General features: G+C 39.2%; 1 protein-coding gene across 33 annotated transcripts in view; it reads left to right on the top strand.

The window, feature by feature from the left end:
* Positions 1 to 27412, top strand: part of PRKG1 (protein kinase cGMP-dependent 1) — a 1681227-nt gene that overhangs the window by 1519500 nt on the left and 134315 nt on the right. The window contains exon 1 of one of the 33 annotated variants that reach the window (XM_055561131.1): positions 26689 to 27150. The exons of the other annotated variants lie outside the window; for them this stretch is intronic. The gene's annotated coding sequence lies outside the window, so the exon portion shown is untranslated. Of the gene's footprint in view, positions 1 to 26688; positions 27151 to 27412 lie in introns of those variants that run through there. 33 annotated transcript variants of the gene reach the window in all.

Genomic DNA, 27412 nt, shown 5'->3' with positions numbered 1-27412 from the left:
CGTTTTAACTATTAATTTGAGAAAGGGATTATAGTGCTTCTGGTACTCTTAAAGATAAAGCAGGGAGGGAGATGCCAGGATCAGTTTCCCAGAGAAGCTTAACGATCACTTTAAAAATCAATAGTGTAATTACTAGGCTTGAAAGCTGAATTCTGCTTCAGATATTCCCATTGCTTTTTTTGTAGAGTTTAGTGGTTTTGCTTACTTTAGTAGGCACACTTCCTGGTGAGACTGTTATTATAGGCCCAGCTGGGTCATAAAGATCTAAAACTTTCCTTTTCTTTTCAATACGCCTGCAGTTGGTACTTATTTTGAAACTCACAGCATAGACACATGAATTGGATTAGCATCAGCTACAATAACACTGAAATTTTATTCCCAGTCTAAGCTTTGATTACAAAGAAGAACTTTGCAGAATTTACTAGTTTGGATGAAGTGTAATGGTCATATTATGCACCACCTGGCTACAATCATGTAATTGAACTAATATCAAAACAAAAATGAGAATGCAAAGACAAATCACGATTTGGTGGTTAATAAAGATGGTGTCCTCCCTTGATGAGTGAAAGATAGTATATTTTCATCTAGATGAGAAATCTAATTGGGCTGAGTGAAAACTTTTATTTATTGTGTTGCACTTGCAGGGTTGTTTTTTTTCCTCTTTTCTTTGTCTTGTTTTCACCTTTTTATATAGTTGGTGTCAGGTGATTATAAGCTTATTAGCTGCTCCCTAAGAAAAATTAGAAAGCACAGAAAAATATAAATATAATCCCACCATTCAAAGGTAATTACTGTTAATATTTCAGTGAAAAGTGAAAATGTTAGTTGCTCCAACTCTTTGTGACCCTAGGGACTGTAGCCTGCCAGGTTCCTCTATCCATGGGATTTTCCAGATAAGAATACTGGAATAGGTTGCCATTTCCTTCTCCAGGGGATCTTCCCAACCCAGGATCGACCCTGGATCTGCCTCATTGCAGGCATACTCTTTACCATCTGATGCTTTTTATCTTCCATTTTAATGTTACACTTGGCTCTAGAGAGTTAAAGTATCATATCACAATGCAATATGGCTTATAACTGGAGAAGGAGGGTCCTCTCTGCAAGGGCCATTGCATCATGCTGCTTTACCATATTATATGAGTTATTTGTTGTTCAGTTGCTAAATCATGTCTGACTCTTTGTGACCCCATGGACTGTAACACACCAGGCTCATGTTTAATAAAAATATCTCATGAGCAGAAGTTGAGTCTTAAAACGGGCCATATAAGCTCATTTTAATTTTTATTTTGTAAAGAATTCTTTGCATGTATCTTTTTCCCCCTTAGAATAATTTCCTTGAGGAGCTACTCAGCAGCAGAATTACTGATTCAAAGTAAATACGTATTTTTATTTTTGTTTATTTTTAAATGTTTTGTTGAAGTATAGTTGATTTACAATATTATAAGTTTCAGATATACAGTATAGTGATTCAATATTTCTATAGATTATACTCCATTTAAGATTATCACAGCTGTACATTACGTCTTTATATCTTATTTATTTTATACCTACTAGTTTGTACCTCTTAATTTCCTTCCACTACCTTGCCCCTCCTCCTACCTTTTTCCCATTGGTAACCAGTACTCTGTCCTCTGTATCTGTGAGTCTGTTTCTGTTTTGCTATATTGTTTGTTTTATTTTTTTAGATTCCACATGTAAGTGAAATCATACAGTATTTGTCCTTCAATGTCTGACTCACTTCACTAAGCGTAATACCCTCCCAGTCTTCAAGAACACCTCTGATCATCTGATTCAGAGGAAAGTAAATATAGTTTCTGGAGATGTACTTTGACTGAAACTCAGAGGCCAGGTTGATGTTAAGGATTATATAATTACAGATTATATTCTGATCCCTTAGAGTTGGGTAGCACACTGGCCCTGAGTTGGTTGCAATTATAAAATCTGAATTAAAGTTTAGGCTATAGTTATAATTCTCCTGCAGTCAACACTGACCCGACTGCATTTGTAATACTGAGCTCAATGCTGAGTGCCAGAGTTTAGAAAGACATTAACACATTAAATGCAACCAAAATGGTGGTGGTGGGTAGGGATGGTGGTCCAGATGAGCTATATGACAATCATGAGATAGGAAGGAAAAAAAACCACCATCCAGGTCCTTGCATGTTGTTGCAAATGACAGCATTTCAGTTTGGGGTTTTTTTATGGCTGAGTAATATTTCATTGTGTATATATACTATCCATTCATCTGTTGATGGACTGTTATGTTTCTCCCACATCTTAGCTATCATAAATAATGCTTCTATGAACATTGAGGTGCATATATCTTTTCCAATTAGTGATTTTTTTTTTTAATTTTGGCAAATACCCAGAAGTTAAATTACTAAATCACATAGCAGTTCCAGCTTTATTTGTTTGAGGAATAGCCATACTGTTTTCCATAATGACTACATCAATTTACAATCCCACCAATAGTGCACAGGGTTTTTTTTTTCCACATCCTCCAACACTTGTTATTTGTTGCCTTTTGTTTGTTTGTTTTGTTTTTTGTTTTTTTAATATAAATTTATTTATTTTAATTGGAGGCTAATTAGTTTACAATATTGTAGTGGTTTTGCCATACATTGACATGAATCTGCCACGGGTATACATGTGTTCCCCATCCTGAACTCCCCCCCCACCACCTCCCTCCCCATCCCATCCCTCTGGGTCATCCCAGTACACCATCCCCGAGCACCCTGTCTCATGCATCGAACCTGGACTGGCGATCTGTTTCACATATGATAATATACGTGTTTCAATGCCCTTCTCCCAAATCATCCCACCCTCACCCTCTCCCACAGAGTCCAAAAGCCACATCCTCCAACACTTGTTATTTGTTGCCATTTTGATAATAATCTTTCCGACAGATGTGAGGTGATATCTCATTGTGGTTTTGATTTGCATTTCTGTGATGACTAGCCATGTTGAGCATCTTTTCATGTGCCTGATGGCCATCTGCATATCTTCTTTGGGAAAATATCTATTCATGTCTTCTGCCCATTTTTAATTAGTTTTTTTTTTTTGATACTGATTATTGTGAGCTCATTCCATATTTTGAATTTGTTGTTCCGTTGCTAAGTCATGTCTGACCTTTTTGTGATTCCATGAACTGCAGCATGTCAGGCTTCCCTGTCTTTCACTATCTCCCAGAATTTGCTCTAATTCATGCCCATTGAGTTGGTGATGCTGTCTAATCATCTCATCCTCTGCTGCCCTCTTCTCCTTTTGCCTTCAATCCTTCCCTGGATCCAGTTCTTTTCCAGTGAGTCAGCTCTTCCCATCAGGTGGCCAGAGTATTGAAGCTTCATCTTCAGCATCAGTCCTTTGAATGAATATTCAGGGTTGATTTCCTTTAGGACTGATTGGTTTGATCTCCTTATCAGATACATCATTATCAGATATCATTTGTAAATATTGTCTCCCACCCAAATGGGTTGTCTTCTCATTTTGTCAGTGGTTTTCTTTGTTGTGCAAAAGCTTTCAAGTTTATCTAGGTGCCTCTTGTTTATTTTTCTTTTCTTTTTCCCTTTCCTGAGTACACAGATCCGAAAAATATTGCTAAGACTTATGTCAAGAATAATACTGCCTATGTTTTACTTTAGGAGTTTTATGATTTTCAGTTTTACTTTTGAAATTTTAATTCATCCGGGTTTATTGTATATGGAATAATAAAATGTTCTGATTTTACTTTTACATGTAGCTGTCCAGTTTTCTCAGCACCACTGATTGAAGGGACTGTATTTCTATATTGTATTTCTGCCTTCAAATAATATACATATTTTTAAATTGTTATCTAGAACCATTTTGCAGTTTACTCTGCAGTGGCAAGTATGGGAACTTCTGTTACCCTGAAACCTGACTAGCATGATTTCTTCATTGAAATAATCTTAAAAGACATGATGGTGCAGATCAGGCCAGGGCATGAAATAAGTCATCATCCAAGAAGAGTTAGTTTGACATTTATTCTTTTCTTACAATTGATACATGGAGCTTAAAGTGAAGTCACTCAGTCATGTCCAACTCTTTGTGACCCCATGGACTGTAGCCTACCAGGCTCTTCCATCCATGGGATTTTCCAGGCAAGAATACTGGAGTGGATTGCCATTTCCTTCTCCAGGAGATCTTCCTGACCCAGGGATTGAACCCGGGTGTCCCACATTGTAGGCATACGCTTTACCATCTGAGCCTCCAGGGAAGTCTTAGTTATTGACAATTTAAAGCTTGGAAGATAGTTCATTCTTTTGCAATTGCTTCATTATCCTAAAGAAGAATAAACTCACTTAAAAAGCTTCAGAAAACTGTGAGAGTATGTAAAAGCTTAAATAACCTTTTTTTCTGAAATGCCAGAAGTTAATAGTAAAGGCTAACAAGGTACCTGCAAAGGATGAATAGACAAGGAAAAACAAATTAACCAAGTGACTACTTAAAGCATGGTGCAAACATCATGATGTGAGAAGGCCCCAATTTATAGATGATACACAGTGCGCTCAGTGGTGGGAAAGAAGGGAAGAGTTCAGAGAAATTAATGTGTGAATTTTCACAATATGGTGCCTTTGTTTTATTTTTGTATAATTTTTCAAGATCTCTATTTCCTATATTTACATGAAGTAATTGCCAATAGGATGGTTTTATTCTATTAATATAGAAGAAACTAACAGTCACATAACTGAGCCATCATATTTCCTATACACTGTTAATAATAATGCAAGTAATGTGATTGAACTTTAATAAATACAATATTATATGTAAAATCATTTGAGTTTATGTCATTTGTTAAAATGAAAACAGGTTAATTATCTTTTCCCTTCTAATTCTATATTTATAAACATTTTTTTGATTGAAGTCTCATTGGTTTAGAATGTTGTATTAGTTTCAGCTATACAGGAAAATGATTCATATACATATATATATATATATATGTGTGTATGTGTATATATATACACAAACACTTTTTCAGATCCTTTCTCTTATAGGTTATTACAGATTTTGATTATGGTTCCCAGTGCTTTACAGTAGGTCCTTGTTGGTAATCTATTTTATGTATATTAGTGTATATAAATTAATCCCAAACTCTTGATTTATTCAAATTCCTTCCGTAATCTCTGTTTTAATAGTCTTTCATCTCATTTAACCCTCACAATAGTCTTATGAGAACAGATGACATAAGATATTCCAGAAAAAAAACTGAGAATCAGACTCAATGACTTTTTAAGGCTACATAGTGTGATATCTGACTCCAAGACCAAGATCTGGTGTAGTATGCTGCTGCTGCTGCTGCTAAGTCGCTTCAGTCGTGTCCGACTCTGTGCGACCCCATAGACAGCAGCCTACCAGGCTCCGCCGTCCCTGGAATTCTCCAGGCAAGAACACTGGAGTGGGTTGCCATTTCCTGCTCCAATGCATGAAAGTGAAAAGTGAAAGTGAAGTCGCTCAGTTGTGTCTGACTCCTAGCGACCCCATGGACTGCAGCCTACCAGGTTCCTCTGTCCATGGTATTTTCCAGGCAAGAGTACTGGAGTGGGTTGCCATTGCCTTCTCCCTGATGTAGTATACTGTGTTTAAATTGTTGCTTTTATATCAAAAATTGTTTTTAATTGTAAGCTAGATTCAGTTGGAGGAATCTTTTTAAAAGAGTAGAATGGGAGAGACTGAGGCAGAGAAAATAAGTATGGGGGAGATTGAGGCAGAGAAAATAAGTATGATGCTTTTGAAGTAAGGAAGCATGTCAATAACCTGAATAACTTGGTTTAAGATATCTAGCCTGCATCACTGGTTAAATGATAATGCCATTAAGAGATACAGGGAATGTAGCTGCAAGTCTTGATGGAAGATAATTCATGCACTTAAGGCTAAGATGAATTTGGAGCACTGGTGAAATATGCATATGACACTGAGTGACATCATTGCAGTATGGACCTGGAGAGTTTGAGGACAGAGATATACATTTGAAAGTAAATTTGCCTGGGGATCCTAATTACAGTCTTAAGAGTAAATTGTATTTCCTGGGAGAGCTTAGTGAGAGAAAAGGGTAATTAGCATATTATATAATAACTAGGGTCTAGTAAAGATCAGTCTACCTGGGATCATATCACAGATTTACCCCCTTTCTAGCTCTGTAGTCTTAGGCAAGTTACATAATCTCTGTAGGCCTCATCTCTTGTTTCTTGTTCTAACCTGGAGACACTGCCACTGTCTGGAGGTAGTTTTCATTGTCACAGTTGGGCTTTCTAAGGATATCTAGAGGGTAAAGGTGAGGATAATTGCTAAATATTCTACAATGCACAGTATAGACTATAATAAAGAATTATCTGATCCAAAATGTCAGTAGCTCTGAGTTTGAGAGAACCTGCTATAAAACTTCTATAAAATGGGAGTCATTATATTTACCTCATCAAGTTGTTGTGAGATTTCACTGAGGTGCTGCTGGTAATTAAAACAAGACTGAACATGTTGTAAATAGTAAATATGTAAGAAAAATAAGTCAATCAATTGAGTGAGAAAAGAGGGCAAAAGACCTAACTTGGGTAACTGCTTACCTTTAAGGGATAAGTATAAGTGTAAATGAAGTCGCTCAGTCATGTCCGACTCTTTGCGACCCCATGGGCTGTAGCCTACCAGGCTCCTCTGTCCATGGGATTTTCCAGGCAATAGTACTGGAGTGGGTTGCCATTTCCTTCTCCAGCAGCTCTTCCCAACCCAGGGATCGAACCTGGGTCTCCCGCATTGTAGACAGACCCTTTACTGTCTGAGCCACCAGGGAAGTCCTTTAAGGGATCCGTTCAGTTCAGTCACTCAATCATGTCCAACTCTTTGGGACCCCATGAATTGCAGCACTCCAGGCCTCCCTGTCCATCACCAACTCCCGGAGTTCACTCAAACTCACGTCCATCGAGTCGATGATGCCATCCAGCCATCTCATTCTCTGTCCTCCCCTTCTCCTCCTGCCCCCAATCCCTCCCAGCATCTGGGTCTTTTCCAATGAGTCAGCTCTTTGCATGAGGTGGCCAAAGTATTGGAGTTTCAGCTTTAGCATCAGTCCTTCCAAAAAACACCCAGGACTGATCTCCTTTAGAATGGAGGGATAGGAGAGGAAAAAATATGTGTGGCAGATGCTGAAAAGTAATCTAGAGGAGGGAAAGGAGGAAAATCCAGGGAAAGAATAGAGCAATTCAGAGAACTGACACAAGTTTCTGCTTCATGGATACAAAACAGAGAAGTCCAGCGGGGCCAGCAGCAGGGCAGGGCCGTGACTCCTCAGGTATGTCACTGAGAACGGGAGCTGGAAAGAGCCCACCAAGATTAACAGGAGATAAGTGAGAACTTTGGCTGGAAAATTATAATAAGAGAAAAGAAAAAATAGAAACAGAATGCTAGGTTTCAGTCAGTTCAGAATTAAATAAAAAATAATAATAATAATAAAAAGGAATGCAAGATAGGAAGTGAAGTTTATTCAAATTAGCTATTTAGTCATAAGGATTGTTTTGTGTTTTAGGATTGGTGAGACCATCCTATTTACTGACTGAAAGGAAGGGAATGCCTAAGGGAGACAATGGAACAATAAGAGCTGTTGTAATTGACAGAGCAAGAGTGGAGAGTAATGATAGAGTTTGTGATCAGGAGTAATGAAAACAGGATTTGCTGTAGAAAGAAGTTGGGGCACTTTCTCTGGGAGAGAAATACAATGACAAAGTCATTATACTTTAACCCCAGGGTAAGAAATAGAAGCAAGAATTTAGTTTTTATGAACTTCTCACAAATTACAAAAATAATTTTCTTAAATAGCCCAGATACACAAGAAGATGTATCTTCTAAATTGCCATTAATATTTCTTCAGAAAACTTTCTGTTATGAACTGAGTATTTTGTAAATCCATGTGTTGAAGCCCTAGTCCCTGAGTATGACTATATTTGAAGATAGGACCTTTACAAGGTAATCAAAGTTAAATGAAGTCAGAGCAGTGGGGCCCTAATCTAAGAGGTGTTAGTCTCTCAGTCATGTCTGACTCTTTATGAGTCCATGGACTGTAGCCTGCCAGGCTTTTCTGTCCATGGAATTCTCTAGGCAAGAATACTCGAGTGGGTAGCCATTCTCTTCTCCAGGGGAATCTTCCCAACACAGGGATTGAACCTGGGTCTCCCGCAATGTAGGCAGATTCTTTGCTGTCTGATCCACCAGGGAAGACCCTAATCTAAGAGGACTGGTGTTTTAAAATTAGAAGAGACATCAGGAGGGTATGCACACAGAGGAAAGGCCATGTGAAGACACAGGAAGAAGGAGCTGTAAGTTGGGAAGAAAAGCTTCACCTGAAAGCCGCCCTGCTGGCAACTTGATGCTGGACACCTAGCCTCCAGAACTGTGAGAAAATAGATTTTCATTGTTAATCCATACAGTCTGTAGCATTTTGTTAGCACATCACTAGCAGTCTAATATATTTCCTCATTGGAACTTCTATACATATAATGCAATAGAAGAAGGAACATGATCTGTTCAAATAAAGTTGTCTGTGAAAGAAAGTAGATATTTGATGTCAAATTCTAGCACCAGCTATTAACTAACTGGCTTTAGCTCTCCATATTGGGAGATAAAAAAAACTATGTGAATGATGAGTGATATTGTGTTAGAGTCCAGTTGAGTCAAACCTCATGCTGATACTTACTAGTCATCTAACCTTCAGTTGCTTTTATCTGTAAAACAAGATAAACTAAGAAATAGTTTGTACAATTTCTAACACATGCTAGTTATTATTTTCATATTTTGCTTGATATTTTTGTTATTTCAAGATTTTCTGATCACTAATTTATGACAACAAAGGATACATTTATCTCAGCTTCTAATGATTTTTGCAAGAAATAAAAAGAGCAGAATAGATAAAAAATAAAAAGTTCAGACAGACTGATTTTTGAAATAAAAAATGTTATGCTAGAAGCTAATGTTGTCTTTGTTTCAGTTTCAAGGCATAAATAAGTATACTAAAAAGATATTTTGAGATAAATTTATTGTGCCATCCTAGCATTTCATTTTCAGTTTAATTAAAAAAAATCAGTGACTTTCATAGTATTTTATGTTCCCATACAATATTTCTTACCAGAGTTTTCTAGAGGCAGTCTTTAAATAGTTACCAAAAATGTAGATTGTTTTGACTAATATCTGATACAGTTGATACCTCTACATTAACTAAAATATTGATATTGTCATCTAGGTATTTTTATTGTTTTTAATAAAATGGCCTATTTATTTTCAAACAATTTTGATTAAAACATATAAACTTATAAATTTTAAATAATTTCTAAGTAAAAAAGCTTAAAAATATTAAATGGACAAAATATCCACTGTTGCCATAGATTCTGTTTTAAAATTAGAAGAATCTGGAGAAAATGAAATGAATTTGGCATGCCAGGGCAGTCTATCCTTAGAAACATATTTCTCCCTATAACCCAAAAGGCTAAACTACCACATGAGATTTGATTCTAATCTCTTCTGCTTTTAATTGAAAGTGAAAATTGCACTACATTTTAAAATTTGTTCTTTAACTTTCAGTTCAGTTCAGTTGCTCAGTCGTGTCTGACTCTTTGTGACCCCATGAACCGCAGCACGCCAGGCCTCCCTGTCCATCACCAACTCCCAGAGTCCACCCAAACCCATGTCCATCAAGTTGGTAATGCCATCCAACCATGTCATCCTCTGTTGTCCCCATCTCCTCCTGCCCTCTTCTCCTGCCCTCAATCTTTCCCAGCATCAGGGTCTTTTCCAATGAGTCAGCTGTTTGCATCAGGTGGCCGAAGTATTGGAATTTCAACTTCAACATCAGTCCTTCCATTGAATACCCAGACTGATCTCCTTTAGGATGGACTGGTTGGATCTCCTTGCTGTCCAAGGGCCTCTCAAGAGTCTTCAACACCACAGTTCAAAAGCATCAATTCTTCGGCGCTCAGCTTTATTTATAGTCCAACTCTCACATCCATACATGACCACTGGAAAAACCATAGCCTTGACTAGATGGACCTTTGTTGACAAAGTGATATCTCTGCTTTTTAATATGCTGTCTAGGTTGGTCATAACTTTCCTTCCAAGGAGTAAGTGTCTTTTAATTTCATGGCTACAATCACCAAACTGGGCTTAAATCGAACATTTCACAGCAATTGGGATTTGTGAATAAAAACACCATTATAAGTTAAAATAATTAGCCTAAGTTAATGTCATATATATAATTCAATGATAAATCACTAAGTGTTTCAAACCACTTTCACCCACATTTATAGCAATGCATGTCTTCATTAGGACTCAACATTTAGATGATTAGTACATTTTAACTAAACCTTTGTCCTGAAAATTCATCATTCATATAGGTGAATTCTCAAGAGGCACACACTTTCAACTCATAAACCTTGAACTTTATGTAAGACTTTGCTTCAGAAAACTTAAGTTTTCTTGTCTTCTCCTGGTCACACAATAAATGAATGAATGAATAGACCCACCATTCAAATTTCTGTTATATTAATATACTAGAGGGTTATTGATGAGTAAGATACACTAGGTTCCTGATCTCGTGAAACTAATTGTATTGTGGGAAAAACAGCATATTTAAACAAAGTAGGGTTTTTTTTTTAATTTTTAATTGGAGGAAGATTGCCTTGCAATGTGTTGGTTTCTGCTATACAACAATGAGAGTCAGCATAAGTCAGCCATAAGCCATATATATATAATATATATATATATATATATATATAAGTCAGCCATAAGCCATATATATATATATATATATATAAGTCAGCCATAAGCCATATATATATATATATATATATATGCTGCTAAGTCGCTTCAGTCGTGTCCGACTCTGTGCGACCCCATAGACGGCAGCCCACCAGGCTCCCCCATCCCTGGGATTCTCCAGGCAAGAACACTGGAGTGGGTTGCCATTTCCTTTTCCAACGCATGAAAGTGAGAAGTGAAAATGAAGTCACTCAGTCGTGTCCGACTCTTAGCGACCCCATGGACTGCAGTCCACCAGGCCCCTCCGTCCATGGGATTTTCCAGGCAAGAGTACTGAAGTGGGGTGCCATTGCCTTCTCCATATATATATATATATATATATATGTATATATATATATGTATATGTGTATATATATATCCCCTCCCTCTTGAGGCACCTATGGAGAACAGTATGAAGATTCCTTTACAAAAACTAGGAATACAACTATAGTATGACCCAGCAATCCCACTACTGGGCATATACCCCAAGAAAACCAGAATTCAAAAAGACACACGTACCCTAATGTTCACTACAGCACTTAAAGTAGCTTTTAACAAGTGATAAATGTTGATATGAAAATAAAAGGGGGTTAAAGTGACAGAGAGTAACAGCAGTTAGGGTTTATGGTAAAGGCTACTTTGCTATCTTTGGTAGGGAAGATATGTCTGAAGAGGACACAGTGCAGCTGAGACATTAGCAGCTTTAAGAAAAAGCCATGCAGAGATCTAGAGAAAGAATGTTCCAGACAGAGGGCAAAGGCTCTGAGTCAGATGCAAGCTTGATGTACTCTAAAGTCAGAGGGAGTATAGTAGGAGAGAAATCAGTCAGAGAGCTTATAGAGGACTGACATAATCTGAATTACTTTTTAAAAAGATAACCCTGCCTACTGTGTAAGGACAAAAGTGGTAGTAAAAGTGTGTGTGTGTGTGTGTATGTGTGTATAAATACATATGGGCTTCCCCTGTGGCTCTGCAGTGAAGAATCCACCTGCGATGCAGGAGCCACAAAAGACACAGGTTCAATCCCTGGGTTGGGAAGATCCCTTGGAGGAGGGCATGGCAACCCACTCTAGTATGCTTGCCTGGAGAATCCCATGGACAGAGGAGCAAAAACTACTGTAGAAACTTAGCATGCACACACACACATATTAATATATAACAAAAGGAAATTCTATTCCTATGGAAATAATTCCTAAGAGAGAGAATGGTGTCTGGGACCAAAGGGGCATAAAAAAACAGGATTTGTTTCAGATTCTTCAGATATTCAGAAGATAATATGCCAAACTGAATACCTCATATTTGCTAAGAACTCTACCATAAATGAGTGGTTGTTGTTGTTCAGTCATTGCTAAGTCTTGTCCAACTCTTTGCAATCCCATGGACTGCAGCACACCAGGCTTCCCTGTCCATCACCAACTCCTGAAGTTTACTCAAACTCATGTCCATTGAGTCAGTGATGCCATCCAACCATCTCATCTTCTGTTACCCCCTTATCCTCTTGCCCTCAATCTTTCTCAGCATCAGGGTCTTTTCCAATGAGTCAGCTCTTCACATCAGGTGGCCAAAATATTGGAGCTTCAGGTTCAGCATCAGTCCTCTCAATGAATGTTTAGAGTTGATTTCTTTTAGGATTGACTGGTTTGAACTCCTTGCTGTCCAAGGGACTCTCAAGAGTCTTATCAAGCACCTGTAAATTCCTTTCAGGTGTTTCTTATTCTCTTTGTATAATCCACAATAGTTTGAGTTGTTCTTCATGGATTGTAGGCATTGCCTAAGTTTGTATGTGTGTCTGGATGAATAGAGGGGTGGGTGGATGAGTTGAGGGGTGGATAATTGAAAATAAATGTAGAAGTTGTTTAGTTTTATTGTATTTGGGGCTCATGATCCCTCTGAAGAAATGGATTCATATGTTACTTGCTAGCATCAGTTCAGTTCAGTCACTCAGTCATGTTTGACCCTTCATGACCCCATGTTTCGCAGAACGCCAGGCCTCCCTGTCCATCACCAACTCCTGGACTTCACCGAGACTCACGTCCATCGAGTCAGTGATGCCATACAGCCATCTTATCCTCGGTCATCCCCTTCTCATGCCACAAATCCCTCCCAGCATCAGAGTCCTTTCTAATAAGTCAATGCTTTGCATGAGGTGGCCAAAGTGCTGCAGTTTCAGCTTCAGCATCAACCCTCCAAAGAAATTCCAGGGCTGATCTCCTTCAAAATGGACTGGTTGGATCTCCTTGCAGTCCAAGGAACTCTCAAGAGTCTTCTCCAACACCACAGTTCAAAAGCATCAATTCTTTGATGCTCAGCCTTCTTCACAGTTCAACTCTCACATCCATACATGACCACAAGAAAAACCATAGCCTTGACTAGATGGACCTTTGTTGGCAAAGTCATGTCCCTGCTTTTGAATATGCTATCTAGGTTGGTCATAACTTTCCTTCCAAGGAGTAAGCATCTTTTAATTTCATGGCTGCAGTAACCATCTGCAGTGATTTTGGAGCCCCCCAAAATAAAGTCTGACATTGTTTCCATTGTTTCCCCATCTATTTCCCATGAAGTGATGGGACCAGATGCCATGATCTTCATTTTCTGAATGTTGAGCTTTAAGCCAACTTTTTCACTCTCCACTTTCACTTTCATCAAGAGGCTTTTGAGTTCCTCTTCACTTTCTGCAATAAGGGTGGTGTCATCTGCATATCTGAGGTTATTGATATTTGTCCTGGCAATCTTGATTCCAGCTTGTGTTTCTCCCAGTCTAGCGTTTCTCATGATGTACTCTGCATATAAGTTAAATAAGCAGGGTGACAATATACAGCCTTGACGTACTCCTTTTCCTATTTGGAACCAGTCTGTTGTTCCATGTCCAGTTCTAACTGTTGCTTCCTGACTTGCATACAGATTTATCAAGAGGCAGGTCAGGTGGTCTGGTATTCCCATCTCTTTCAGAATTTCCCACAGTTTATTGTGATCCACACAGTCAAAGGCTTTGGCATAGTCAATAAAGCAGAAATAGATGTTTTTCTGGAACTCTCTTGCTTTTTCCATGATCCAGCGGATGTTGGCAATTTGATCTCTGGTTCCTCTGCCTTTTCTAAAACCAGCTTGAACATCAGGAAGTTCACGGTTCACATATTGTTGAAGCCTGGCTTGGAGAATTTTGAGCATTACTAGCGTGTGAGATGAGTGCCATTGTGCGGTAGTTTGAGCATTCTTTGGCATTGCCTTTCTTTGGGATTGGAAAGAAAACTGACCTTTTCCAATCCTGTGGCCACTGCTGAGTTTTCCAAATTTGCTGGCATACTGAGTGCAGCACTTTCACAGCATCATCTTTCAGGATTTGAAATAGCTCAACTGGAATTCCATCACCTCCACTAGCTTTGTTCGTAGGCATGCTTTCTGAGGCCCACTTGACTTCACATTCCAGAATGTCTGGCTCTAGGTCAGTGATTATACCATCATGATTATCTGGGTCATGAAGATCTATTTTGTACAGTTCTTCTGTGTGTTCTTGCCACCTCTTCTTAATATCTTCTGCTTCTGTTAGATCCATAGCATTTCTGTCCTTTATCGAGGCCATCTTGCATGAAATATCCCCTTGGTATCTCTAATTTTCTTCAAGAGATCTCTGGTCTTTCCCATTCTGTTGTTTTCCTGTATTTCTTTGCATTGATCACTGAGGAAGGCTTTCTTATCCCTTCTTGCTATTCTTTGAAACTCTGCATTCAGATGCTTATATCTTTCCTTTTCTCCTTTGCTTTTTGCTTCTCTTCTTTTCACAGCTGTTTGTAAGGCCTCCCCAGACAGCCATTTTACTTTTTTGCATTTCTTTTCCATGGGGATGGTCTTGATCCCTGTCTCCTGTACAGTGTCACAAACCTCATTCCATAGTTCATCAGGCACTCTATCTATCAGATCTAGGCTCTAAAACTATTTCTCACTTCCACTGTATAATCAATCATAAGGGATTTGATTTAGGTCATACCTGAATGGTCTAGTGGTTTTCCCTACTTTCTTCAATTTCAGTCTGAATTTGGTAATAAGGAGTTCATGATCTGATCCACAAAAAAGATGTACAAAAAACATCTTCACGACCCAGATAATCACGATGGTGTGATCACTGACCTAGAGCTAGACATCCTGGAATGTGAAGTCAAGTGGGCCTTAGAAAGCATCACTATGAACAAAGCTAGTGGAGGTGATAGAATTCCAGTTGAGCTATTTCAAATACTGAAAGATGATGCTGTGAAAGTGCTGCATTCAATATGCCAACAACTTTGAAAACTCAGCAGTGGCTACAGGACTGGAAAAGGTCAGTTTTCTTTGTAATCCCAAAGAAAGGCAATGCCAAAGAATGCTCAAACTACTGCACAATTGCACTCATCTCACACGCTAGTAAAGTAATGCTCAAAATTCTCCAAGCCAGGCTTCAGCAATATGTGAACCGTGAACTTCCTGATGTTCAAGCTGGTTTTAGAAAAGGCAGAGGAACCAGAGATCAAATTGCCAACATCCGCTGGATCATGGAAAAAGCAAGAGAGTTCCAGAAAAACATCTATTTCTGCTTTATTGACTATGCCAAAGCCTTTGACTGTGTGGATCACAATAAACTGGGAAATTCTGAAAGAGATGGGAATACCAGACCACCTGACCTGCCTCTTGATAAATCTGTATACAGGTCAGGAAGCAACAATTAGAACTGGACATGGAACAACAGACTGGTTCCAAATAGGAAAAGGAGTATGTCAAGGCTGTATATTGTCACCCTGCTTATTTAACTTATATGCAGAGTACATCATGAGAAATGCTGGACTGGAAGAAACACAAGCTAGAATCAAGATTGCCAGGACAAATATCAATAACCTCAGATATGCAGATGACACCACCCTTATTGCAGAAAGTGAAGAGGAACTCAAAAGCCTCTTGATGAAAGTGAAAGTGGAGAGTGAAAAAGTTGGCTTAAAGCTCAACATTCAGAAAATGAAGATCATGGCATCTGGTCCCATCACTTCATGGGAAATAGATGGGGAAACAGTGGAAACTGTCAGACTTTATTTTTCTGGGTTCCAAAATTACTATAGATGGTAATTGCAGCCATGAAATTAAAAGACGCTTACTCCTTGGAAGGAAAGTTATGACCAACCTAGATAGCGTATTCAAAAGCAGAGACATTACTTTGCCAACAAAGTTCATCTAGTCAAGGCTATGGTTTTTCATGTGGTCAGGTATGGATGTGAGAGTTGGACTGCGAAGAAGGCTGAGCACCAAAGAATTGATGGTTTTGAACTGTGGTGTTGGAGAAGACTCTTGAAAGTCCCTTGGACTGCAAGGAGATCCAACCAGTCCATTCTGAAGGATATCAGCCCTGGGATTTCCTTGGAGGGAATGATGCTAAAGCTGAAACTCCAGTACTTTGGCCACCTCATGCGAAGAGTTTTTTGGTTTTTTTTTAAATTTTATTTAATTTAACTTTACAGTATTGTATTGGTTTTGCCATATATCAAAATGAATCTGCCACAGGTATACATGTTTTCCCCATCCTGAACCCTCCTCCCTCCTCCCTCCCCATACCATCCCTCTGGGTCATCCCAGTGCACCAGCCCCAAGTATCCAGTATCGTGCATCGAACCTGGACTGGTGACTCGTTTCATATATGATATTATACAGATTTCAATGCCATTCTCCCAAATCATCCCACCCTCTCCCTCTCCCACAGAGTCCAAAAGACTGTTCTATACATCAGTGTCTCTTTTGCTGTATCGTATACAGGGTTATTGTTACCATCTTTGTAAATTCCATATATATGCATTAGTATACTGTATTGGTGTTTTTCTTTCTGGCTTACTTCACTCTGTATAATAGGCTCCAGTTTCATCCACCTCATTAGAACTGATTCAAATGTATTCTTTTTAATGGCTGAGTAATACTCCATTGTGTATATGTACCACTGCTTTCTTATCCATTCATCTGCTGATGGACATCTAGGTTGCTTCCATGTCCTGGCTATTATAAACAGTGCTATGATGAACATTGGGGTACACATGTCTCTTTTAATTCTGGTTTCCTCAGTGTGTATGCCCAGCAGTGGGATTGCTGGATCATAAGGCACTTCTATTTCTAGTTTTTTAAGGAATCTCCATACTGTTCTCCATAGTGGCTGCACTAGTTTGCATTCCCACCAACAGTGTAAGAGGGTTCCCTTTTCTCCACACCCTCTCCAGCACTTATTGTTTGTAGACTTTTGGATCGCAGCCATTCTGACTGGTGTGAAATGGTACCTCATTGTAGTTTTGATTTGCATTTCTCTGATAATGAGTGATGTTGAGCATCTTTTCATGTGTTTGTTAGCCATCTGTATGTCTTCTTTGGAGAAATGTTTATTTAGTTCTTTGGCCCATTTTTTTATTAGGTCATTTATTTTTCTGGAATTGCGAAGAGTTGTTCATTGCAAAAGACTCTGATGCTGGGAGGGATTGGGGGCAAGAGGAGAAGGGGATGACAGAGGATGAGATGGCTGGATGGCATCACTGACTCGATGGATGTGAGTCTCAGTGAACTCCAGGAGTTGGTGATGGACAGGGAAGCCTGTCGTGCTGCGATTCATGGGGTTGCAAAGAGTCGGACACGACTGAGCTACTGATCTGATCTCATCTGATCTGATACACAGTCAGCTCCTGGTCTTGTTTTTGTTGACTATATAGAGGTTCTCCATCTTTGGCTGCTAAGAATATAATCATTCTGATTTCAGTGTTGACCATCTGGTGATGTCCATGTGTAGAGTCTTCTCTTGTGTTGTTGGAAGAGGGTGTTTGTTATGACCAGTGCATTTTCTTGGCAAAACTCTATTAGTCTTTGCCCTGCTTCATTCCGTACTCCAAGGCCAAATTTGCCTGTTACTGCAGGTGTTTCTTGACTTCCTACTTTTGCATTCCAGTCCCCTATAATGAAAAGGACATCTTTTTTGGGTGTTAGTGCTAGAAGGTCTTGTAGGTCTTCATAGAACTGTTCAGTTTCAGCTTCTTCATTATTACTGGTTGGGGCATAGACTTGGATTAGTGTGATATTGAATGGTTTGCCTTGGAAACGAACAGAGATCATTCTGTCGTTTTTGAGATTGCATCCAAGTACTGCATTTCGGACTCTCTTGTTGACCATGATGGCTACTCCATTTCTTCTGAGGGATTCCTGCCCGCAATAGTAGATATAATGGTCATCTGAGTTAAATTCACCCATTTCCATCCATTTTAGTTCGCTGATTCCTAGAATGTTGACATTCACTCTTGCCATCTCTTGTTTGACCACTTCCAAATTGCCTTGATTCATGGACCTGACATTCCAGGTTCCTATGCAATATTGCTCTTTACAGCATCAGACCTTGCTTCTATCACCAGTCACATCCACAGCTGGGTATTTTTTTTGCTTTGGCTCCATCCCTTCATTCTTTCTGGAGTTATTTCTCCACTGATCTCCAGTAGCATATTGGGCCCCTACTGACCTGGGGAGTTCCTCTTTCAGTATCCTATCATTTTGCCATTTCATACTGTTCATGGGGTTTTCAAGGCAAGAATACTGAAGTGGTTTGCCATTCCCTTCTCCAGTGGACCACATTCTGTCAGATCTCTCCACTGTGACCCACCCGTCTTGGGTTGCCCCATGGGCATGGCTTAGTTCCATTGAGTTAGACAAGGCTGTGGTCCTAGTGTGATTAGATTGACTAGTTTTCTGTGATTATGGTTTCAGTGTGTCTGCTCTCTGATGCCCTCTTGCAACACCTACCATCTTACTTTGGTTTCTCTTACCTTGGAAGAATGGTATCTCCTTCACGGCCACCCTTCCTGACCTTCAACGTGGGATAGCTCCTCTAGGCCCTCCTGCGCCCGCGCAGCCACTGCTCCTTGGATGTGGGGTTGGTCCTCCCAGCCGCCACCCCTGTCCTTAGGTGTGGGGTAGCTCCTCCCAGCCGCTGCCCCTGGCCTCGGGTATGGGGTTGGTCCTCCCGGCCGCCGCCCCTGGCCTTGGGCGTAGGGTAGCTCCTCCCGGCCACCGCCCCTGGCCTCAGGCATGGGGGCGTGGGGTAGCTCCTCCTGACTGCCACCCCTGACCTCAGATTTGGGTAGCTCTTCTCAGCCATTCCTGCACCGTTGCAGCCTGGCACTCTCGGCCACTGCCCCTGACCTCGGACAGGGGGTAACTCCTCTTGGCCACCGCCCTTTGGGCATGGGGTCCTCCCAGCTTCTGCCCCTGACCTTGGACTTGGGGTACCTCCTCTTGGCCGCGCTTAGTGTAAACCACTAATAATTACAACTTCTAGTTAAAGATAAACAAAAATAATATGACAAACACAAGAGACTTCACCTGAAGTCACAAAGTGAATTATTAGATTTTTTTCAATAAAAGAAGTAAAATAATGAAAGATGCTTCTAAAATCTTAGACTTAGTAACAGGTATCCCAGTTGGAGGACTAAATTTATATTTTCTTTTAATAAACATGTTTTAAAGGATTTATCCAAGATCCATGTTACAAAAATCTAATGGGCTATAATCATATACACCTGTCAAATTAAGAGAGCACAAATAACTTTTGACAAACATTTTGCTTAGCACTATTGAAGTGTTTGCAATAGTTTCTGGTTTAAGATTTTGCTTTTGACATATTTTGTTTTAATCTTTAATCATTAAGAATAGATTACCACCTTATTTTAGAATGTAATCAAGAAAAAATGTTCTAAAGAAGTTTTGAGATTTTCTACTATCCTATTTTGAATTTGAAAAAATTCTATTATAAATATTTTTATACAAGATTTCTAAACAACGTAGTTTAATTGGTGATAGGACATCACGAAGACTAAATTACTATATAATGATGCTAAAGCTGAAACTCCAGTACTTTGGCCACCTCATGCGAAGAGTTGACTCATTGGAAAAGACTCTGATGCTGGGAGGGATTGGGGGCAGGAGGAGAAGGGGACAACAGAGGATGAGATGGCTGGATGGCATCCCTGACTCGATGGATGTGAGTCTCAGTGAACTCTGGGAGTTGGTGATGGACATGGAGGCCTGGCGTGCTGCGATTCATGGGGTTGCAAAGAGTCGGACACAACTGAGCGACTGATCTGATCTGATCTGATTGAATGCATATATGATGTATGAATATAAAAAGTGCTTTGTAAACCATAAAATTAAATAAAAATGCTATTGGTTTTTAGCAGCATGGTAATGCTGATCTCTGATGTTTGAACTGCCTTTCTAATAATATCATAGCCTGTTACTCTCTCGATGAAGTCTCCTCATATCACAGCAGAGAAATAAAATTATACACTTTTTAGACATACCACTGAGTAATCAGCTCCCTTCACAAGGATATTTTGGCTTAATAATGAAAACATTCTAACAGCTGAAATTATTACCCACTGAGTTACTGTCACTACAATGTTCTAAAACAGACAAACTTCCTGGAATGAGAAACCCAGCCCTTTTAACTGATATTTCTTTTTAAATTTAATTTATTTAATTGGAGGCTAGTTACTTTACAATATTGTAAAGTACTTTGGCATGACTCAACCATTGGTACACATGTGTCTCCCATCCCGAACCCCCCTCCCATCTCCCCTCCCCATCCCAGCCTTCCGAGTTGTCCCAGTGCACAGGCTTTGACTGCCCTGTTTCATCCCTCGAACTTGGACTGGTCATCAATTTCACATATGGTAATATACATGTTTCAGTGCTATTCTCTCAAATCATCCCACCCTCCCCTTCTCCCACAGAGTCCAAAATTCTGTTCTTTATATCTGTGTCTCTTTGGCTGTTTCGTGTATAGGGTTGCCATTACCATCTTTCTAAATCCAATATATATGTGTTAATGTACTATATTGATGTTTTTCTTTCTGGCTTACTTCACTCTGTATAATAGGCTCCAGTTTCATCCACCTCATTAGAACTGATTCAAATGTGTTATTTTTAATAGCTGAGTAATATTCCATTGTATATATATACCACAGCTTTCTTATCTGTTCATCTGCTGATGGATATCTAGATTGCTTCCATATCCTAGCTTTTATAAACAGTGCTGCGATGAACATTGGGGTACACGTGTCTCTTTCAATTCTGGTTTCCTCAGTGTGTTTGCCCAGCAGTGGGATTGGTGGGTCATATGGCACTTCTATTTCCGGTTTTTTAAGGAATCACCACACTGTTCTCCATAGTGGCTGTACCAGTTTGCATTCACACCAACAGTGTAAGAGGATTGCCTTTTCTCCACACTGTCTCCAGCATTTATTGTTTGTAGACTCTTTGTGAGCAGCCATTCTGATCGGCGTAAGATGGTACCTGTGGTTTTGATTTGCATTTCTCTGATAATGAGTGATGTTGAGCATCCTTTCATGTGTTTGTTACCCATCTGTATGTCTTCTTTAGGAGACATGTCTGTTTAGTTCTTTGGCCCATTTTTTGATTGAGTCATTTATTTTTCTGGAGTTGAGCTGCATGAGTTGCTTATATATTTTTGAGATTAATTCTTTGTCAGTTATCTCATTTGCTATTTTTTTCTCCCATTCTGAAGGCCGTCTTTTCACGTTACTTATAGCTTTCTTTGTTGTGCAAAAGCTTTTAAGTTTAATTAGATCCCATTTGTTTATATTTGCTTTTATTTCCATTACTCTGGGAGGTGGGTCATAGAGGATCTTGCTTTAATTTATGTCAGAGAGTGTTTTGCCTATGGTTTCATCTATGAGTTTTATAGTTTTTGGTCTTACATTTAGATCTTTAATCTATTTTGAGTTTTTTTAGTATTCGGTGTTAGAAAGTGTTCTAGTTTCATTCTTTTACATGTGGTTGACCAGTTTTCCCAGAACCACTTGTTAAAGAGATTGTCTTTTCTCTATTGTATATTTTTGCCTCCTTTGTCAAAGATAAGATGTCCATAGGTGCATGGATTTATCACTGGGCTTTCTGTTTTGCCCCATTGATCTATATTTCTGTCTTTGTGCCAGTACCATACTGTCTTGATGACTGTAGCTTATAGTATAGTCTGAAGTCAGGTAGGTCGATTCCTCCAGTTCCATTCTTCTTTCTCAAGATTGCTTTGGCCATTTGAGGTTTTTTGTATTTCCATACAAACTGTGAAATTATTTGTTCCAGTTATGTGAAAAATACCATTGGTGGCTTGATAGGGATTGCATTGAATCTGTAGATTGCTTTGGGTAGTATACTCTTTTTCACTATGTTGATTCTTCCAACCCATGAACATGGTATATTTCTCCATCTGTGTCATTTTTTTATTTCTTTCATCAGTGTTTTATCATTTTGTATATATAGGTTTTTGTTTCTTTAGGTAGATTTATTCCTAAGTATTTTATTCTTTTTGTCACAGTGGTGAATCGAATTGTTTCCTTAATTTCTGTTTTTTCATTGTTAGTGTATAGGAATGCAAGGGATTTCTGTGTATTAATTTTATATCCTGCAGCTTTACTATATTCATTGATTAGCTCTAGTAATTTTCGGGTGGTGTCTCTAGGACTTTCTATGGAGAGGATCATGTCATCTGGAAACTGAGAGTTTTACTTCTTCTTTTACAATCTGGATTCCTTTTATTTCTTTTTCTTCTCTGATTGCTGTGGCTAAAACTTCCAAAACTATGCTGAATAACATTGGTGAGAGTGGGCACCCTTGTCTTGTTCCTGACTTTAGGGGAAATGCTTTCAATTTTTCACCATTGAGGATAATGTTTGCTATGGGTTTATCATATATGGCTTTTATTATGCTGAGGTATGTTCCTTCTATGTCTCCTTTCTGGAGATTTTTTTTATCATAAATAGCTGTTGAATTTTGTCAAAGGCTTTCTCTGCATCTATTGAGATAATCATATGGTTTTTATCTTTCTATTTGTTAATGTGGTGTATCACGTTGATTGATTTGTGAATATCGAAGAATCCTTGCATCCCTGGGATAAAGCCCACTTGGTCATGATGTATGATCTTTTTAATATGTTGTTGGATTGTGTTTGCTAGAATTTGTTGAGGATTTTTGCATCTATGTTCATCAGTGATATTAACCTGTAGTTTTCTTGTGTGGCATCTTTATCTGGTTTTGGTATTAGGGTGATGGTGGCCTCATAGAAAGAGTTTGGGAGTTTACCCTCCTCTGCCATTTTCTGGAAGAGTTTGAGTAGGATAGTGTTAGCTCTTCTCTAAATTTTTGGCAGAATTCACCTGTGAAACCATCTGGTCCTGGACTTGTGTTTGTTGGAAGATTTTTGATTAAAGTTTTGATTTCTGCACTTGTGATGGGTCTGTTAAGATTTTCTATTTCTTTCTGGTTCAGTTTAACATGATAGCCCAAAACCTATGGGATTCACTGAAAGCAGTGCCAAGGGGAAGGTTCATAGCAATACAAGCTTACCTCAAGAAACAAGAGAAAAATCAAATAAAGAACTTAACTTTACACCTAAAGCAACAAGAAAAAGAAGAAATGAAGAACCCCAGGGTTAGTAGAAGGAAAGAAATAATAAAAATTAGAGCAGAAATAAATGAAAAAGAAACAAAGGAGACTACACCAAAAATCAAGAAAACTAAAAGCTTGTTCTTTGAGAAGATAAATAAAATAGACAAACCATTAGCCAGACTTTATCAAGAAAAAAAGGGAGAAGAATCAAATCAACAAAATTAGAAATGAAAATGGAGAGATCACAACAGACAACACAGAAATACAAAGGATCATAAGAGTCTACTATCAGCAACTATATGCCAATAAAATGGATAACTTAGAAGAAATGAATGAATCCTTAGAAAAGTATAACTGATATTTCTTAAAGAAAAATTCTATAAATACCATTCTTGATGTGAAAGAGTCATAATTTTCCCCCTTCCCTTCTTCTTTTCTTTCTTCCTTTTCTCCCTCCTCCTTTCTTTAATCCATTTTTCTCTCGTTCCTTCATTTTTACTTCCTCTTTCTTTTCCAACCCTTCCTTGCAAGGATGTTTAAATTATAACATTAAGCATAAGAGGGATTTCCCATCTGCTCTTTCTGCCTCAGTACACTAAACTAATCACATGTTGGGGCTTCCCTTGTAGCTCACTCGGTAAAGAATCTGCCTGCGGTGCAGGAGACCCGGGTTCAATCCCTGGATTGGGAAGATCTCCTGGAGAAGGAAATGGCAACCCACTCCAGTATCCTTGCCTGGAAAATCTCATGGACAGAGGAGCCTGGTGGGCTGAAGTCCATGGGGTCGCAAAGAGTCAGGCACGACTGAGTGACTAACACTTAGTCACATGTTATCCACTTCCTTCAAAAAGTTTGGTCAAGACTTGTTAAAGTTTGATTTTACATCCCAAGAAAATTAGCAGAAAAGTGTTTCATACTTAGTGTGTATACAATAAGATTTGCTGTTGAAATTCCCGGAATTAAAGTTTTTGCTCATTAATGTTCTCTACATTTATTCTGAAATTATGTCTCAGAGTATATGTGAGGTTGACTATTTTATTCTATAATCCTAAACTATAACTCATACATGAATTGTGAGTTTGTTTTTTAAAAGAGAATTGAATGATTTTCCTCTAGTCTCTTATATTTGTTATAATTGATAATGTTATAGTTTCTGCTCACCCAGTTGTTAGTGTTTTCAAAACTTTTCATTATAATCCCATTCTGCTTAGAACAGCTAAAGTCTTTTCCTTTTGTAGTCAAGAAATGTCCTAAGACCCAAGTAAATATTTAAAAAGGCATGTGATATCTAAATTGTTTCAAATGTTTGTTTGATGAGGGTCCATACAGGTGGCAGGTGTTCCTACAGAGTGTCTGTGAGAGAGAGACATGAAACACTAGTTACTTCAGACTTGCACCAGGAATGATAAATTCTGTAATGCCATCAATTATGTTTATCAAGATGTCCTAAATTATTCATTGATCAGTGCAGAGATACAGAGACAGTTATTTGGAGCTTATTAATATTGCTCAAAAATTCTACATTTTCTTAAACTTCTAGTTAGCTATACTGGTTAACTTACTGTTTTAGGAGACTTAGAATATTAGCAGAATGTATTTGTCTCATGTTTCAAAAAATATTATTTGGACAGGATTGCTTTCTAAGTAAAGATTATTTATAAGTGGCATATGGTCCAATTATAAAGTCAAGATTATAGTTCTGAATATTTTTATTTTGAAAAGAAATTCCATATGTTTAATCTCTAATTGAGAGTATAAATGTATATGTTTTTTATAGAGTGTTGCCATGACTACTCCTTCATCTTTATGTGTATGTGAGTGTGTATGTCTTTGGGTGTCTGTGCTTCTGTGTATAGATGGACACATAGATATTCTATCATGTGTATATGTGTAATGGCCTATTATTTTGTGAAAATATTGCTTATGGAATTTTAAAGAATAAACACATTTGCTTATGTTATAATAGTAGGTTTAAAGTCAAAATAATAAACCATATTTAATCATAGCTATTTTATGCTTGCATCTCTGTAAACAAAAATAAAGCTATGCAGAAAAAAAATAAAAAGAGTTATCAATACATAAAGATGTCCCTATTAGTCATTTGTGGTAAGAGAACTCTTAGTGATATTTTAATTTCCTCTCTCATTTAAAAAACTTTTCCATAATAAAAAAAAAATCACACATTAAATAAAGTGTTTTCCTCAGTTAGAGGGAATTTACTTCAAAAATAATTTTCTGTCCTATCAATATAGGGGCCTTTTGTAAGTGCATGTCATTTCCCTTCACTTTGTTTTATCTAGTAGTAAAAAAAAATCATAAATATTGGATTATTAGCACCATAGAAAATTTATATTTTTAACCAAAGGCTAACTGTATAGAGCTTCTCCATTTTGGCTGCAAAGAATATAATCAACCTGATTTCAGTGTTGACCATCTGGTGATGTCCATGTAGAGAGACTTCTCTTATGTTGTTGGAAGAGGATGTTTGCTATGACCTATGTGTTTTCATGGCAAAACTCTATTAGCCCTTGCCCTTCTTCATTCTGTACTCCAAGGCCAAATTTGCCTATTACTCGAGGTGTTTCTTGACTTCCTACTTTTGCAATCCAGTCCCCTATAATGAAAAGGACATCTTTTTTGGGTGTTAGTGCTAGAAGGTCTTGTAGGTCTTCATAGAACTGTTCAGTTTCAGCTTCTTCATTATTACTGGTTGGGGCATAGACTTGGATTACCATGACATTGAATGGTTTGCCTTGGAAACGGACAGAAATCATTCTGTCGTTTTTGAGATTGCATCCAAGTACCGCATTTCAGACTCTTTTGTTGACTATGATGGCTAGTCCATTTCTTCTAAAGGATTTCTGTGCATAGTAGTAGATATAATGGTCATCTGAGTTAAATTCACCCATTCCAGTCCATTTTAGTTCGCTGATTCCTAGAATGTCGACATTCACTCTTGCCATCTCCTGTTTGACCACTTCCAACTTGCCTTGATTCATGGACCTGGCATTCCAGGTTCCTATGCAATTTCGCTCTTTACAGCATTGGACTTTGCTTCTATCACCAGTCCCATCCACAACTGGGTGTTGTTTTTGTTTGGCTCCATCCCTTCATTCTTTTTGGAGTTATTTCTCCACTGATCTCCAGTAGCATATTGGGCACCTACCGACCTGGGGAGTTCATCTTTCAGTGTCCTATCTTTCTGCCTTTTCATACTGTTCACGGGGTTCTCAAGGCAAGAATAACTGAAGTGTTTTGCCCTTCCCTTCTCCAGTGGGCCACGTTTTGTCAGATACCACCGTGACCCATCCGTCTTGCCTGGCCCTACATGGCATGGCTCATAGTTTCATTGAGTTAGACAAGGTTGTGATCCAGGTGGTCAAATTGGTTAGTTTTCTGTGACTGTGGTTTTCAATCTGTCTGCCCTCTCATCAGAGGGCAGATGGAAGGGTAAGAGGCTTATGGAATTTTCCTGATGGGAGAGACTGACAGGGGGATGGGAAAGACTGACAGGGGGAAACTGGATCTTGTTCTGATGGGCGGGGCCCCCATCAGTAAATCTTTGATCCAATTTTCTATTGATGGGTGGAGCTGTGTTCCCTCCCTGCTATTTGAAAGTGAAGTTGCTCAGTCCTGTCTGACACTTTGTGACCCCACAGACTGTAGCCTATCAGGCTCCTCTGTCCATGGGATTTTCCAGGCAAGGGTACTGGAGTGGATTGCCATTTCCTTCTCCAGGGGATCTTCCCAACCCAGGGCTCGAACCCAGGTCTCCCACATTGTAGACAGATGTTTTACCGTCTGAGCCACCAGGGAAGTCCGCAGAGCCGAGCTGAGCGAGCAGGAGGAGCCGCTTGTGCTGGGAGCAGGGGGATAGGCCCTGGCTGTGTCGCGCTTTGGCGGGCAAGCTGGAAGACCCGCAAGGTGAGGCAGCCGGGAGAGGGGCATCCGGAAGGCGCTCACTGGGCCGGGAAACCCGACCTCCCTGTCCGCCCCGCAGCGAGGCTGCCCAATCGCGCACACACCCTAGGTCCACGAGGGTCGCAGCCCGCCGCCGCCACCGCGCAGAGAGACGAGGGGAGGAGGGCGGTGGGCCCCCCTCCTCCAACCCCCCCACCCCACTCCCCCCACCCCGTCGCGAGCCCGCCCAGGCCACACCGTGCATGGCAGACCCGCGCCCTCGGCG

This window comes from Bubalus kerabau, chromosome 22 (genome assembly GCF_029407905.1).
Source record: "Bubalus kerabau isolate K-KA32 ecotype Philippines breed swamp buffalo chromosome 22, PCC_UOA_SB_1v2, whole genome shotgun sequence".
In the NCBI taxonomy this organism is placed as follows: Eukaryota; Metazoa; Chordata; class Mammalia; order Artiodactyla; family Bovidae; genus Bubalus; species Bubalus kerabau.
The sequence above is the reverse complement of the archived record's forward strand: the minus strand, read 5'-3'. Positions and strand labels throughout refer to the sequence as shown.